The sequence below is a fragment of the Scardinius erythrophthalmus genome, assembly GCF_964197995.2.
Source record: "Scardinius erythrophthalmus genome assembly, chromosome: 18".
NCBI lineage: Eukaryota > Metazoa > Chordata > Actinopteri > Cypriniformes > Leuciscidae > Scardinius > Scardinius erythrophthalmus.
This window is the reverse complement of record NC_138238.1, coordinates 38,777,351-38,794,850: the sequence shown is the minus strand read 5'-3', so window position 1 is coordinate 38,794,850 and position 17,500 is coordinate 38,777,351. Positions and strand designations below refer to the sequence as shown.

Here is a 17,500-nt window from a genome sequence, read left to right as displayed (position 1 = left end):
ATTGTGTTATAGAGTCAGAATTGTGAGATATAAAGTCAGAATTGTGTGATATAAAGTCTCAATTGTGTTATAAAGTCAGAATTGTGAGATATAAAGTCAGAATTGTGTGATATAAAGTCTCAATTGTGTTATAAAGTCAGAATTGTGTTATAGAGTCAGAATTGTGAGATATAAAGTCAGAATTGTGAGATATAAAGTCAGAATTGTGTTATAAAGTCAGAATTGTGAGATATAAAGTCAGAATTGTGAGATTTAAAGTCAGAATTGTGTGTTATAAAGTCAGAATTGTGAGATATAAAGTCAGAATTGTTTGATATAAAGTCAGAATTGTGTGATATAAAGTCAGAATTGTGAGATATAAAGTCAGAATTGTGTGATATAAAGTCTCAATTGTGTTATAAAGTCAGAATTGTGAGATATAAAGTCAGAATTGTGTGATATAAAGTCTCAATTGTGTTATAAAGTCAGAATTGTGTTATAGAGTCAGAATTGTGAGATATAAAGTCAGAATTGTGAGATATAAAGTCAGAATTGTGTTATAAAGTCAGAATTGTGAGATATAAAGTCAGAATTGTGAGATTTAAAGTCAGAATTGTGTGTTATAAAGTCAGAATTGTGAGATATAAAGTCAGAATTGTTTGATATAAAGTCAGAATTGTGTGATATAAAGTCAGAATTGTGGGATATAAAGTAAGAATTGTGAGATATAAAGTCAGAATTGTGTGATAAAGTCAGAATTGTGAGATATAAAGTCAGAATTGTGTTATAAAGTCAGAATTGTGAGATATAAAGTCAGAATTGTGTGATATAAAGTCAGAATTGTGTTATAAAGTCAGAATTGTGTTATAAAGTCAGAATTGTGAGATATAAAGTCAGAATTGTGTGATAAAGTCAGAATTGTGAGATATAAAGTCAGAATTGTGTGATAAAGTCAGAATTGTGAGATATAAAGTCAGAATTGTGTGATATAAAGTCAGAATTGTGTTATAAAGTCAGAATTGTGAGATATAAAGTCAGAATTGTGAGATATAAAGTCAGAATTGTGTGTTATAAAGTCAGAATTGTGTGATATAAAGTCAGAATTGTGAGATATAAAGTCAGAATTGTGTGATATAAAGTCAGAATTGTGTGTTATAAAGTCAGAATTGTGAGATATAAAGTCAGAATTGTTTGATATAAAGTCAGAATTGTGTGATATAAAGTCAGAATTGTGTGATATAAAGTCAGAATTGTGTGATAAAGTCAGAATTGTGAGATATAAAGTCAGAATTGTGTGATATAAAGTCAGAATTGTGTTATAAAGTCAGAATTGTGAGATATAAAGTCAGAATTGTTTGATATAAAGTCAGAATTGTGTTATAAAGTCAGAATTGTGAGATATAAAGTCAGAATTGTGAGATATAAAGTCAGAATTGTGTGATAAAGTCAGAATTGTGAGATATAAAGTCAGAATTGTGTGAAATAAAGTCAGAATTGTGTTATAAAGTCAGAATTGTGAGATATAAAGTCAGAATTGTGTTATAGAGTCAGAATTGTGAGATATAAAGTCAGAATTGTGCTATAAAGTCAGAATTGTGTTATAAAGTCAGAATTGTGTGATATAAAGTCAGAATTGTGATATAAAGTCAGAATTGTGTTATAAAGTCAGAATTGTGAGATATAAAGTCAGAATTGTGAGATATAAAGTCAGAATTGTGTGTTATAAAGTCAGAATTGTGAGATATAAAGTCAGAATTGTGTGATATAAAGTCAGAATTGTGTGATATAAAGTCAGAATTGTGGGATATAAAGTAAGAATTGTGAGATATAAAGTCAGAATTGTGTGATAAAGTCAGAATTGTGAGATATAAAGTCAGAATTGTGTTATAAAGTCAGAATTGTGAGATATAAAGTCAGAATTGTGGGATATAAAGTAAGAATTGTGAGATATAAAGTCAGAATTGTGTGATAAAGTCAGAATTGTGAGATATAAAGTCAGAATTGTGTTATAAAGTCAGAATTGTGTGATATAAAGTCAGAATTGTGAGATATAAAGTCAGAATTGTGTTATAAAGTCAGAATTGTGAGATATAAAGTCAGAATTGTGTTATAAAGTCAGAATTGTGTGATATAAAGTCAGAATTGTGAGATATAAAGTCAGAATTGTGTTATAAAGTCAGAATTGTGAGATATAAAGTCAGAATTGTGTTATAAAGTCAGAATTGTGGGATATAAAGTAAGAATTGTGAGATATAAAGTCAGAATTGTGTGATAAAGTCAGAATTGTGAGATATAAAGTCAGAATTGTGTTATAAAGTCAGAATTGTGAGATATAAAGTCAGAATTGTGTGATAAAGTCAGAATTGTGAGATATAAAGTCAGAATTGTGTTATAAAGTCAGAATTGTGTGTTATAAAGTCAGAATTGTGAGATATAAAGTCAGAATTGTGTTATAAAGTCAGAATTGTGTTATAGAGTCAGAATTGTGAGATATAAAGTCAGAATTGTGTGATATAAAGTCTCAATTGTGTTATAAAGTCAGAATTGTGAGATATAAAGTCAGAATTGTGTGATATAAAGTCTCAATTGTGTTATAAAGTCAGAATTGTGTTATAGAGTCAGAATTGTGAGATATAAAGTCAGAATTGTGAGATATAAAGTCAGAATTGTGTTATAAAGTCAGAATTGTGAGATATAAAGTCAGAATTGTGAGATTTAAAGTCAGAATTGTGTGTTATAAAGTCAGAATTGTGAGATATAAAGTCAGAATTGTTTGATATAAAGTCAGAATTGTGTGATATAAAGTCAGAATTGTGGGATATAAAGTAAGAATTGTGAGATATAAAGTCAGAATTGTGTGATAAAGTCAGAATTGTGAGATATAAAGTCAGAATTGTGTTATAAAGTCAGAATTGTGAGATATAAAGTCAGAATTGTGTGATATAAAGTCAGAATTGTGTTATAAAGTCAGAATTGTGTTATAAAGTCAGAATTGTGAGATATAAAGTCAGAATTGTGTGATAAAGTCAGAATTGTGAGATATAAAGTCAGAATTGTGTGATAAAGTCAGAATTGTGAGATATAAAGTCAGAATTGTGTGATATAAAGTCAGAATTGTGTTATAAAGTCAGAATTGTGAGATATAAAGTCAGAATTGTGAGATATAAAGTCAGAATTGTGTGTTATAAAGTCAGAATTGTGTGATATAAAGTCAGAATTGTGAGATATAAAGTCAGAATTGTGTGATATAAAGTCAGAATTGTGTGTTATAAAGTCAGAATTGTGAGATATAAAGTCAGAATTGTTTGATATAAAGTCAGAATTGTGTGATATAAAGTCAGAATTGTGTGATATAAAGTCAGAATTGTGTGATAAAGTCAGAATTGTGAGATATAAAGTCAGAATTGTGTGATATAAAGTCAGAATTGTGTTATAAAGTCAGAATTGTGAGATATAAAGTCAGAATTGTTTGATATAAAGTCAGAATTGTGTTATAAAGTCAGAATTGTGAGATATAAAGTCAGAATTGTGAGATATAAAGTCAGAATTGTGTGATAAAGTCAGAATTGTGAGATATAAAGTCAGAATTGTGTGAAATAAAGTCAGAATTGTGTTATAAAGTCAGAATTGTGAGATATAAAGTCAGAATTGTGTGATATAAAGTCAGAATTGTGTGTTATAAAGTCAGAATTGTGAGATATAAAGTCAGAATTGTGTGATAAAGTCAGAATTGTGAGATATAAAGTCAGAATTGTGTGATATAAAGTCAGAATTGTGTGTTATAAAGTCAGAATTGTGAGATATAAAGTCAGAATTGTTTGATATAAAGTCAGAATTGTGTGATATAAAGTCAGAATTGTGGGATATAAAGTAAGAATTGTGAGATATAAAGTCAGAATTGTGTGATAAAGTCAGAATTGTGAGATATAAAGTCAGAATTGTGTTATAAAGTCAGAATTGTGAGATATAAAGTCAGAATTGTGTGATATAAAGTCAGAATTGTGTTATAAAGTCAGAATTGTGTTATAAAGTCAGAATTGTGAGATATAAAGTCAGAATTGTGTGATAAAGTCAGAATTGTGAGATATAAAGTCAGAATTGTGTTATAAAGTCAGAATTGTGAGATATAAAGTCAGAATTGTGTGATATAAAGTCAGAATTGTGTTATAAAGTCAGAATTGTGTTATAAAGTCAGAATTGTGAGATATAAAGTCAGAATTGTGTTATAAAGTCAGAATTGTGAGATATAAAGTCAGAATTGTGTTATAAAGTCAGAATTGTGTGATATAAAGTCAGAATTGTGTGATATAAAGTCAGAATTGTGTTATAAAGTCAGAATTGTGAGATATAAAGTCAGAATTGTGTTATAAAGTCAGAATTGTGAGATATAAAGTCAGAATTGTGTGATATAAAGTCAGAATTGTGTGATATAAAGTCAGAATTGTGTTATAAAGTCAGAATTGTGAGATATAAAGTCAGAATTGTGTTATAAAGTCAGAATTGTGAGATATAAAGTCAGAATTGTGTGATATAAAGTCAGAATTGTGTTATAAAGTCAGAATTGTGTTATAAAGTCAGAATTGTGAGATATAAAGTCAGAATTGTGTGATATAAAGTCAGAATTGTGAGATATAAAGTCAGAATTGTGTTATAAAGTCAGAATTGTGTTATAAAGTCAGAATTGTGAGATATAAAGTCAGAATTGTGTGATAAAGTCAGAATTGTGAGATATAAAGTCAGAATTGTGTTATAAAGTCAGAATTGTGTGATAAAGTCAGAATTGTGAGATATAAAGTCAGAATTGTGTTATAAAGTCAGAATTGTGTTATAAAGTCAGAATTGTGAGATATATATATTTTTTTATAATTTATTTTGAACAATGTTTTTGTCGTTTAATGAGAGTCAATGGAGTCCGGTGTTGTTTTGGACCTCGCTGACTTTCATTGTGAGGACAAAAACAGTTGAAATCTTCCACTGTGTCCCACAAAAGATACAAGTTTGGAATGACATGATAGAGAGTAAAGAATGGCAGATTGATCATGTTGGGGTGAATATGCCTTTAATGATGCTAAAATGACTCATATTGGGGTTTTAGAATACAGGATAAAATCGTAAGCTGTAGTATATCTCTGAAATCTGATATGAAGTGGCTGTGGTCTGTGGAGATGAGCTAACATGAGAATGTCGCGGGACGGTGCTAAATGCTTCCGAGTCGGTGTGAAAGACATTCATCACCGATTCCACAGATTGAACCCTAGAAGGAAACACTTTAAGCCTTTCCTTTTCTTGCCTTTCTTCATGGGAACCCTGTGTTTATCTTCAGCCCAGAGTAAACACGGCTTGTGCACATACAGTATATAGACTGACTTCTCTTCTTCTCATGAACCATCATCCAAACCATCAGTGTATATTTTTTCATACATACAAAGCAGTCCAAACATATGGAAGCTTGCGAGTTATAAAGTCAGAATCGTGATATAAAGTCTCAATTGCGTGTTATAAAGTCAGAATTGTGTCATATAAAGTCAGAATTGTGTGTTATAAAGTCAGAATTGTGTGATATTTAGTCAGAATTGTTTGTTATAAAGTCAGAATTGTGTTATAAAGTCAGAATTGTGTGATATAAAGTCGCAATTGTGTTATAAAGTCAGAATTGTGTGATATAAAGTCTCAATTGCATGTTATAAAGTCAGAATTGTGTGATATAAAGTCAGAATTGTGTGTTATAAAGTCAGAATTGTGTTATAAAGTCGCAATTGTGTTATAAAGTCAGAATTGTGAGATATAATGTCTCAATTGTGTGTTATAAAGTCAGAATTGTGTGTTATAAAGTCAGAATTGTGTGTTATAAAGTCAGAATTGTGAGATATAATGTCTCAATTGTGTGTTATAAAGTCAGAATTGTGTGTTATAAAGTCAGAATTGTGTGATATAAAGTCGCAATTTTGTTATAAAGTTGCAATTGTGTGATATAAAGTTGCAATTGTGTTATAAAGTCAGAATTGTGTGATATAAAGTCGCAATTGTGTTATAAAGTCAGAATTGTGTGATATGAAGTCTCAATTGCGTGTTATAAAGTCAGAATTGTGTGATATGAAGTCTCAATTGCGTGTTATAAAGTCAGAATTGTGTCATATAAAGTCAGAATTGTGTGATATTTAGTCAGAATTGTGTGTTATAAAGTCAGAATTGTGTTATAAAGTCAGAATTGTGTGATATAAAGTCGCAATTGTGTTATAAAGTCAGAATTGTGTGATATAAAGTCTCAATTGCGTGTTATAAAGTCAGAATTGTGTGATATAAAGTCAGAATTGTGTTATAAAGTCAGAATTGTGTTATAAAGTCAGAATTGTGTTATAAAGTCAGAATTGTGTGATATAAAGTCAGAATTGTGTGTTATAAAGTCAGAATTGTGTTATAAAGTCAGAATTGTGTGATATTTAGTCAGAATTGTGTGTTATAAAGTCAGAATTGTGTTATAAAGTCAGAATTGTGTGATATAAAGTCTCAATTGCGTGATATAAAGTCAGAATTGTGTGATATAAAGTCAGAATTGTGTGTTATAAAGTCAGAATTGTGTTATAAAGTCAGAATTGTGTGATATAAAGTCAGAATTGTGTGTTATAAAGTCAGAATTGTGTTATAAAGTCAGAATTGTGTGATATAAAGTCGCAATTGTGTTATAAAGTCAGAATTGTGTGATATAGTCAGAATTGTGTGTTATAAAGTCAGAATTGCGTGATATGAAGTCGCAATTGTGTGTTATGAAGTCAGAATTGTGTGTTATAAAGTCAGAATTGTGTGATATTTAGTCAGAATTGTGTTATAAAGTCAGAATTGTGTTATAAAGTCAGAATTGTGTGATATAAAGTCGCAATTGTATTATAAAGTCAGAATTGTGTGATATAAAGTCGCAATTGTGTGTTATAAAGTCAGAATTGCGAGATATAAAGTCAGAATTGCGTGTTATAAAGTCAGAATTGCGTTATATGAAGTCTCAATTGCGTGTTATAAAGTCAGAATTGTGTCATATAAAGTCAGAATTGTGTGTTATAAAGTCAGAATTGTGTGATATTTAGTCAGAATTGTGTTATAAAGTCAGAATTGTGTGATATAAAGTCGCAATTGTGTTATAAAGTCAGAATTGTGTGATATAAAGTCTCAATTGCGTGTTATAAAGTCAGAATTGTGTGATATAAAGTCAGAATTGTGTGTTATAAAGTCAGAATTGTGTTATAAAGTCAGAATTGTGTGATATAAAGTCAGAATTGTGTGATAAAGTCAGAATTGTGAGATATAAAGTCAGAATTGTGTTATAAAGTCAGAATTGTGAGATATAAAGTCAGAATTGTGTGATATAAAGTCAGAATTGTGTGTTATAAAGTCAGAATTGTGTTATAAAGTCAGAATTGTGTGATATAAAGTCGCAATTGTGTTATAAAGTCAGAATTGTGTTATAAAGTCAGAATTGTGTGATATAAAGTCGCAATTGTGTTATAAAGTCAGAATTGTGTGATATAGTCAGAATTGTGTGTTATAAAGTCAGAATTGCGTGATATGAAGTCGCAATTGTGTGTTATGAAGTCAGAATTGTGTGTTATAAAGTCAGAATTGTGTGATATTTAGTCAGAATTGTGTTATAAAGTCAGAATTGTGTTATAAAGTCAGAATTGTGTGATATAAAGTCGCAATTGTATTATAAAGTCAGAATTGTGTGATATAAAGTCGCAATTGTGTGTTATAAAGTCAGAATTGCGTGTTATAAAGTCAGAATTGCGTTATATGAAGTCTCAATTGCGTGTTATAAAGTCAGAATTGTGTCATATAAAGTCAGAATTGTGTGTTATAAAGTCAGAATTGTGTGATATTTAGTCAGAATTGTGTTATAAAGTCAGAATTGTGTGATATAAAGTCGCAATTGCGTGATATGAAGTCGCAATTGTGTGTTATAAAGTCAGAATTGTGTGATATAAAGTCGCAATTGTGTTATAAAGTCAGAATTGTGTTATAAAGTCAGAATTGTGTGATATAAAGTCGCAATTGTGTTATAAAGTCAGAATTGTGTGATATAGTCAGAATTGTGTGTTATAAAGTCAGAATTGCGTGATATAGTCAGAATTGTGTGTTATAAAGTCAGAATTGTGTGTTATAAAGTCAGAATTGCGTGATATGAAGTCGCAATTGTGAGATATAAAGTCAGAATTGTGTTATAAAGTCAGAATTGTGTGATATAAAGTCTCAATTGCGTGATATGAAGTCGCAATTGTGTGTTATAAAGTCAGAATTGTGTGATATAAAGTCGCAATTGTGTTATAAAGTCAGAATTGTGTTATAAAGTCAGAATTGTGTGATATAAAGTCGCAATTGTGTTATAAAGTCAGAATTGTGTGATATAGTCAGAATTGTGTGTTATAAAGTCAGAATTGCGTGATATGAAGTCGCAATTGTGTGTTATAAAGTCAGAATTGTGTGATATAAAGTCGCAATTGCGTGATATGAAGTCGCAATTGTGTGTTATAAAGTCAGAATTGTGTGATATAAAGTCGCAATTGTGTTATAAAGTCAGAATTGTGTTATAAAGTCAGAATTGTGTGATATAAAGTCGCAATTGTGTTATAAAGTCAGAATTGTGTGATATAGTCAGAATTGTGTGTTATAAAGTCAGAATTGTGTGATATAGTCAGAATTGTGTGTTATAAAGTCAGAATTGTGTGTTATAAAGTCAGAATTGCGTGATATGAAGTCGCAATTGTGAGATATAAAGTCAGAATTGTGTTATAAAGTCAGAATTGTGTGATATAAAGTCTCAATTGCGTGATATGAAGTCGCAATTGTGTGTTATAAAGTCAGAATTGTGTGATATAAAGTCGCAATTGTGTTATAAAGTCAGAATTGTGTTATAAAGTCAGAATTGTGTGATATAAAGTCGCAATTGTGTTATAAAGTCAGAATTGTGTGATATAGTCAGAATTGTGTGTTATAAAGTCAGAATTGCGTGATATGAAGTCGCAATTGTGTGTTATAAAGTCAGAATTGTGTGATATAAAGTCGCAATTGCGTGTTATAAAGTCAGAATTGTGTGTTATAAAGTCAGAATTGTGTGATATTTAGTCAGAATTGTGTTATAAAGTCAGAATTGTGTTATAAAGTCAGAATTGTGTGATATAAAGTCGCAATTGTATTATAAAGTCAGAATTGTGTGATATAAAGTCGCAATTGTGTGTTATAAAGTCAGAATTGCGAGATATAAAGTCAGAATTGCGTGATATGAAGTCTCAATTGCGTGTTATAAAGTCAGAATTGTGTGATATAAAGTCAGAATTGTGTGATATTTAGTCAGAATTGTGTGATATAAAGTCAGAATTGTGTGTTATAAAGTCAGAATTGTGTGATATTTAGTCAGAATTGTGTGTTATAAAGTCAGAATTGTGTTATAAAGTCAGAATTGTGTGATATAAAGTCGCAATTGTATTATAAAGTCAGAATTGTGTGATATGAAGTCTCAATTGCGTGTTATAAAGTCAGAATTGTGTGATATAAAGTCAGAATTGTGTGATATTTAGTCAGAATTGTGTGATATAAAGTCAGAATTGTGTGTTATAAAGTCAGAATTGTGTGATATTTAGTCAGAATTGTGTGTTATAAAGTCAGAATTGTGTTATAAAGTCAGAATTGTGTGATATAAAGTCGCAATTGTATTATAAAGTCAGAATTGTGTGATATAAAGTCGCAATTGTGTGTTATGAAGTCAGAATTGTGTGATATAAAGTCAGAATTGTGTGTTATAAAGTCAGAATTGTGTGTTATAAAGTCAGAATTGTGTGATATAAAGTCGCAATTGTGTTATAAAGTCAGAATTGTGTGTTATAAAGTCAGAATTGTGTGTTATAAAGTCAGAATTGTGTGATATAAAGTCGCAATTGTGTTATAAAGTCAGAATTGTGTGTTATAAAGTCAGAATTGTGTGTTATAAAGTCAGAATTGTGTGATATAAAGTCGCAATTGTGTTATAAAGTCAGAATTGTGTGATATAAAGTCAAAATTGTGAGATATAACGTCTCAATTGTGTGATATAAAGTCAGAATTGTGTTATAAAGTCAGAATTGTGAGATTTAACGTCTCAATTGTGTGTTATAAAGTCAGAATTGTGTGTTATAAAGTCAGATTTGTGTGATATAAAGTCGCAATTTTGTTATAAAGTTGCAATTGTGTGATATAAAGTTGCAATTGTGTTATAAAGTCAGAATTGTGTGATATAAAGTCTCAATTGCGTGTTATAAAGTCAGAATTGTGTGATATAAAGTCTCAATTGCGTGTTATAAAGTCAGAATTGTGCTATAAATTCACAATTGTGTTATAAAGTCAGAATTGTGTTATAAAGTCACAATTGTGTTATAAAGTCAGAATTGTGAGATAACGTCACAATGGTAAGAAATAAACTGAAACTGAAATCTGACTTTTTTTCTCAGAATTGCATGTTTATATCTCACAATTCAGTTCTGAACACGTAATTGGGAGATATAAAGTCCGAATTGCATGAAATTAAAGTCTGCGTGAACCGGAAGTTGCAAACGACTTTTCTCCAGTGTTGTGACGTATTTCCCAGTGAAAGGGAATATTGAACAGAGGGCAGGGTTTTACTCCAGCGCTCCTCCTCTCCATCTCTCGCTCATTACAGACTAACGGGTTGAGGGAGTGGTTAAGCTTTTCCCAACCCAAGCCGTCAAACCTACATCATCAGAGAAGGAACGCCATTCCAGACCGGAAGTAACTTTTCAGACTTTGATTAAAGATTACGACGGCAAACAATTTTTTTCTGTGTTTTAACTTGCACGGATTAATTGTTCACCACAAGACTAGTAATATGCGCTAACAAAGTAAATAGGGTCAATTTTGATTTCAGTTGGACTTTAAGTTGCAATTGCATGTTATAAAGTCAGAATTGTGAGATAAGTCAGTCTTTTTTACCTTAGAATTGGACTTATCTTACAATTCTTAGAAAAGATGTCAGAGTTGCGAGATATAAAGTCGCAATTGCGAGAAAAAAAGTCAAAATTGCAAAATACTCGCAATTGTGAGATAAAAAGTCGCAGTTATCTTTTAAAATGTTTTATTCTGTGGCGGAGACAAGCTTCCATACAAAAAAGATTAGTTTAGTTGCTAAAAGTATTTAGCAGAACTATATGTGAATGTGCATGTGTGTGGAGTGGAGAGAGAGAGTGTGTTGTCAGCGTGTCGTCGTCTATATGAGCTCTTCTGTTCTGGAAACAGCTCTTGTGTCGAGCAGGGAAGAATAAATATTTCATCTCTCCTGAAAGGAGGAGAAAACAAACAAAGGCAAACTTCGCCGGACGAGTCATATCTGGCCCAATTCATAAACTCGTCCGTCTGTTCTCTGCGTACATAAAAGAACTGCTCCGTTTTCTCCGAGTTTTCCAGCATATTAATAAATGATTGCGTGTCATCAGTGTTGGGTTCCTCTGCAGCAAAACACTAGCGGACCTTTATTACTCAAACATAAACAATATCAGGATGGATCCAGGAGGAGGTGGACAAAATAATTATACATTACCACATGTTTTTATACTTTTGGAAAGAGGACAAATATAAAAATATAAAAAAAGTTAGAATTTTAGTGAACAAAACAATCTTATAATGACTGTGTAACATTTAGATGTGTCTCATGTTTCATTTTCATTTTCTTTATGGGCGTTTAAGGTACGTTTACATGATAATTATGTACTAAAAATGGGAAAGTTTATCGTTTGCGTTTTTCGCGTACAGGCGACAACGTTGTCAAAACGATCCTAACGACTATAATCGCTGTATTCTGCCGTCAGGCCAGTAGGTGGCGATGTCACTTTGTAAAGAAACACTATGAACATATAGACATATAGTTTTCATATTTAGAAAATCATACATTATTACAAGGAAAAATATTACCACACGAGGGAAATCATTGTTGTGTCCATGAAGATGTGAAAAATAGGCATAAATCTAGCTTACACATTTACCCAAATGATCATACGCCTGTTTAACCGAAGCTAATCTGTGTGTGTTTCTCCGTCCCCAATGTCACTTCTCTGTGTTTTACGGCCCTGACGAGAACGCCGGTCTCCTCGGCTGTGAACCGCTCCTGGCAAATCCGCCGTTATAATATCAATCCGCCATGGAACAAGCGCGCCTGCTCTTAAAGGGAATGTGAGATGACGCTCTGATTGGTTTATTTCACGTTACGCCCAAACCACACCTATGAGTAATGAAGCGACTTCAGACCAACACATTTTAGATTTGCGTCGGGCGCAAGAGTCATTTATCCCGCCGGTATAATAGCAACAGCTCCCGAGACCCGCCCACAAACTTACTTGTGTTTCAGATCGTTAAAATAGGGCCCATAGACTGAACATGAAGCATGACGTCACCGCTTTCACAAATTTGCATTTTTGTAGTTTACACAGAGACAATAACTATATAGTTTTTATCGTTTTTAAAAACTTGTATTTTAAAACCCAATTTCAAAAGTTTGCATTGTAAGGCACCAAAGTGCCGTCGTCGTGTAAATGAACGGCCAAAACACATTAAAAAGTTTTCCATGTTTAGTTGAAAACTGTCGTGTTAACGGCCCCTCAGTTCGCTTGTCTTTGTTTCTATGTTCCCGCCATTATTAGTCGTCATGGATACTAAGGCCCTGTCCCAATTGGCACACTCCGGACTTGTGGACTTCCACACTTTGGTGACGTCATGTAGTGCAGACCTATAGGGCCCTTGGCGTGAGTCCACGAGGCGCATTGAGAGGTATTTTTAGGACAGACTCGATCGTCACGCCGGAAATAACGGCCTGGTTGTTGTTGGACGGGAGAAATCACATTTGACGGGAGAAATCACATTTTTGCGCTCCGACGTCTTATCTCCACATCAACTACACAGCCTAATTTTACAGTTCTGTATTTTGATATTATGCATGCCACCTGGGCATTAGACAATAGATACATCATGCTTATTTAAATGATGTATACCGTTGTACATAATAATACATAATGTTCCATTTGAACTAAGATTACAATTTTAACACATAATGAAAATGTGCATGAGTTTCAGATGAATTTACAGGTTTCAATATTCATACTGTGTTTATATGACTCAGTAAAGCCCTGACATTCAGTTCTATTTATTTAATGAATCATATACGATTATTCAACGCGCTATTATTAGGGGAGCGCGGGGCTAGTTGTCACACACTTGTTTTAAATACTTCCACACATGCTCGGATGACGAAACAAACAAGCGCACAACACAGGAGCAATCCAGCATATCGAAGGAATGGTGTTCTTGATTCTCGGCATCAGGATATTTTTCACTGCAAGATTAAGAAGTTTGTTCGGATTTGGTGTCTCGTATAGCAAATACAATGACGCTGGTAATTACGATTCTCTCTGACCAATCGGTGATCTATATATTAGGGATGCACGATATATCGGCCACCATTTCGATATCAGCTGATGCTCAGTTTTAATGTTATCGTTATCGGCCAGATAAGACAATTTGTCTGATATATTAAAGCCGATAAATAATGTATTATCTCCTTCAGCTGAGACTCTTCAGATGCCACTGTTCAACATGATGGGTTTGAATTGCTTGAAATATGATCAGAATCACTTCAAAAAGGAAAATACAGTAAAGTGCAACATGTGCAGCGCAACTCTGTCATATCGGCTGCATAACATTATCATGAGAACTTTATAATTGTGTGATTGGGACATGGCTTTAATGGTGAGACTTTTGATCTTGTAATCAGGCTCTCAAAAATTATATCGGCTTTCAGATATAAAGAATTATCGGTTATCGTATATATATATATGTATATATAACACAACTTGATTTTCAATAGAATAATCAGAATTCATCACATGATTTCTGAGTCTTTGCAACATTAGTAAATGTTAATATTTCACTTTTTTTTATGTAATATACAGTATTGTATATATTAGTTTTAAGCGACCCCTGACCACCAGTTCGAAACCCTATTTTAGGCAAAACAATATAAGATAAACTCTGATGTGTGTGTGTGTGTGTGTGTGTGTGTGTGTGTGTGTGTGTGTGTGTGTGTGTGTGTGTGTGTGTGAGACTGTTGTTCAGCTTACATATAACTTGCTTGTGGCTGCAAAGACAGAGTCACGATTTACCAGACGAACAGTACAAAAGAGCCGATTGTTGCAGTATTTGCACTGTGTGTGTGTGTGTGTGTGTGTGTGTGTGTGTGTGTGTGTGTGTGTGTGAGTGCGTGTGCATATTTCCCCTTTGGGACAACGTGCTTCTCCTGTTTCCAGTCTCTCTTTTAGTTTCGCCCTATTTCAGAGTCCGCTAATTAATCATGCATTATTGAGAGCTGGATGAGGTTTAACCCTTGTTTCGTGGCAGCACATATACACACATACACACACACACACACACACACACACACACACACACACACATCTAATCTTCCCCCAGCTGAGGGATGCAACTCCACTGAAAGGACATCCGGGGTCACGGGCGCTTGTGTAACGCAGTGTGTACCGAACACTTTACAAATCTCATCCGCTCTCGTCATGTTCACTTTAACGAGATGCGTCTGCAATCTGGCCTCTTATGATAGCATTAATGCTGGCCATAACTATATGCTTACATTAAATACCCTCAAGACTATGAATTTACTGTGTAACAACACATTATTCTGGAAAATGCCACATTTATTGCTAATGAGTTTGAGTTATGGTTAGGTTTGGGGGTAAACCAGGGTTATTTGTAAAAAAATCCCAAAAATATTTTTTAAAATTAAACTTTATATTAAAAATATAAAAAGTAAATAAATATTATATATATATGTGTATATATATATATATATATATGAAGAGTTCAGATGCAAAAGCCTCTAAGTGCCATTTGAAAATTTCTTGTAGAATGATCATTTTTATCAAGCTCATATATTTAAGTTCAGTAATTTCACTTAAATGACAATTAATAGGTAATTTTCATTGCCATTAAAGTGAAATTACTGAACTTAAATATACGAGCTTGATAAAAATGATCATTCTAGAAGAAAATTTCAGATGGCACTTAGAGGTTTTTGCATCTGAACTCTTCATATATATATATATATATATATATATATATATATATATATATATATATATATATATATATATATAACATTTCTGTTACTTCAAATAAAAAAAATATATTAAACAATATAAAAAATTATGTAAAACTATATTTAAAAATTAAAAATATTTCATATATTTTTATGTTAATTTTAAATTAAATGTTATATTATTTTAATATTAATTTATGTTATATTAAATATGTTATATATATATATATATATATATATAAACCCTTACACTTAAAAAAAAATTAATTATTGGAAAAATGTATTAACAAAACCTTAAACATTTTACTTAAGCAATTTGCCAAGGTATAGCATTTCTCAGTTCCATAAAATAAACTAAAATAACTAAAACTAAAACTGAAATAAAACTATATAGACACGATAAAAAAAAAAAAAAACTAATAAAAATTACAAAAAATGCACAACAAAATCACTAAAACTTATTACAAATTTAATTAAAATGGATTTATTTTTTATTTTTTATAAAATCTATTTTAAAATAGGCCTACGAATACAAACTAACTATCTGTCAATGCTGGTAAAATAACAGAGACAACATTACAGCGCTTGTGTTAACCGAGGAGTTTGTTCTCGTCCTCATCACTGCAGTGCTGGTGTGGATCCAGAATAACCCCAGTTCTCCCAGTTCTCCACAGGCCCAGATGCCCGAGACCGGGGGGGCCCTGAACCGACACCGGGCTCTCGCTAACTCTCCGTCTGCTCACACACACACACACACACACACACACCGGACTCTCAGCAGAGACCGCCAGTGCTTTCAACATAAACATAAGCAGTTTACATCCAAAACTGTGCATTTAACTTATGCGCAAAATTGGAATATCGCATTAAAACATTTGTATTTCCATCCCACGCATTCGAGAGAACAAAAGAGTCAATTCCTGAGAAACTGGCACAACATATTTGTAATAAAAATGGAAGTTGCTCTAATTGCTGTTTTTTCCTCCATCATAAATGACAGTGTTAATAAAAGCAACACAGTGTCGGCCCAGATCCGGCCCACATTGGGTGCAACATATATATTAGGCTATATATATGAGTTTTTAATTTATATAAACACTTATAAATATTTACATTAACATTTATATTAACTTTTAAATAAGTTTAAAGGGGGGGGGGGGGTGAAATGCTATTTCAAGCATACTGAGTTTTTTACACTGTTAAAGAGTTGGATTCCCATGCTAAACATAGACAAAGTTTCAAAAATTAAATTGCACGTTTGAAGGAGTATTTCTGTGCCAAAAATGCTCCTTCCGGTTTGTTACAAGTTTCGGAAAGTTTTTTTCGAGTATGGGCATGTGTGACGTCAGATGTAGCGGAATTTCCTTATATGGGTCCTAAGGGCACTTCTCCGGTAAGATCGCGGGCGCGCGCGCACTCGTAAACTAGAGCAAGAGAGTGAAAGCAGTTCGCCATCAAAGCGCCCTGCCCGGCTTTTGGGAAGTCAATGTCACCAAAGAAGTGTGTTTTTGGTTGCCAGGGCAAGACAACCCTGCACAGATTCCCAAAGAACCCAGCGCTAAGGCACCCGTGGATGGAGTTTGTTTTTCCAGAGCATCAACGGAGGTTGTGTAAGACTGTTGTTCCCTGCATTTCGACGATGATTGTTTTATAAACAAAGCCCAGTTCGATGGATTTGCAGATCGTCTAATGCTTAAGGATCGAGCAGTCACAGTGATAAAGGTTTGCGGTCGTGCGTTGGAACGGTGAGTAAAACTGTTTCAAATGTCTCTGTGTGTTGTTAGCTCGGCGCGTTAGCACAGCAAGTAAACAGTGAACAGCGCTCGTGATTCTTTAGCTCCGCCCACATGGCCCGCCTCCAGCCGCTCGTTTTTTTCCGGAAAGACTCGGTACAGCCTATCTTTCTTTTATAAATATAATAAAACTAAAGACTTTTTGGAGATATGAAGGATGCAATACTACTACTCAAGTTTAACAGGAGATTGAGTGAAAATGAGCATTTGACCCCCCTCCTTTAATTTTGTACAATATTTTTATTTTTTTTTAACTCAGTTAAGATTTATTATATTTGTAGTAACATAACCGTTTATATATATATATATATATATATATATACTGTTTAATTTAGATATTTTTAATATTGTTTAATATTTTTATTTATTCTATTTTAAGTTACAGAAATGTTTACATGTTGCGCGTTTATATCAATTATTTTTTTACTTTTTTATATTTTAAATAAGTTTAATTTTCAAAAATATTTTAAATATTTACATTTTTATTTTATTTGAAGTATCATTAATATTTTTTATGGTTTTTTTTATTAACTACAATAACCCTAGTCAGTCATCATATATATTAGGTGGCCTTAACTACAATGTACTTTTTTAATAC

The 17,500-nt window shown here is 32.3% G+C and overlaps 1 protein-coding gene across 7 annotated transcripts in view; it reads right to left on the bottom strand.

Moving 5' to 3' along the window:
• The window catches only part of LOC308706925 (uncharacterized protein), a 66,550-nt gene that overhangs the window by 9,862 nt on the left and 39,188 nt on the right, over nucleotides 1-17,500 (bottom strand). For 2 of the 7 annotated variants that reach the window (XM_081392838.1, XM_081392841.1), the window contains one exon: nucleotides 15,690-15,844. The exons of the other annotated variants lie outside the window; for them this stretch is intronic. The gene's annotated coding sequence lies outside the window, so the exon portion shown is untranslated. The remainder of the gene's footprint in view (nucleotides 1-15,689; nucleotides 15,845-17,500) is intronic. 7 annotated transcript variants of the gene reach the window in all.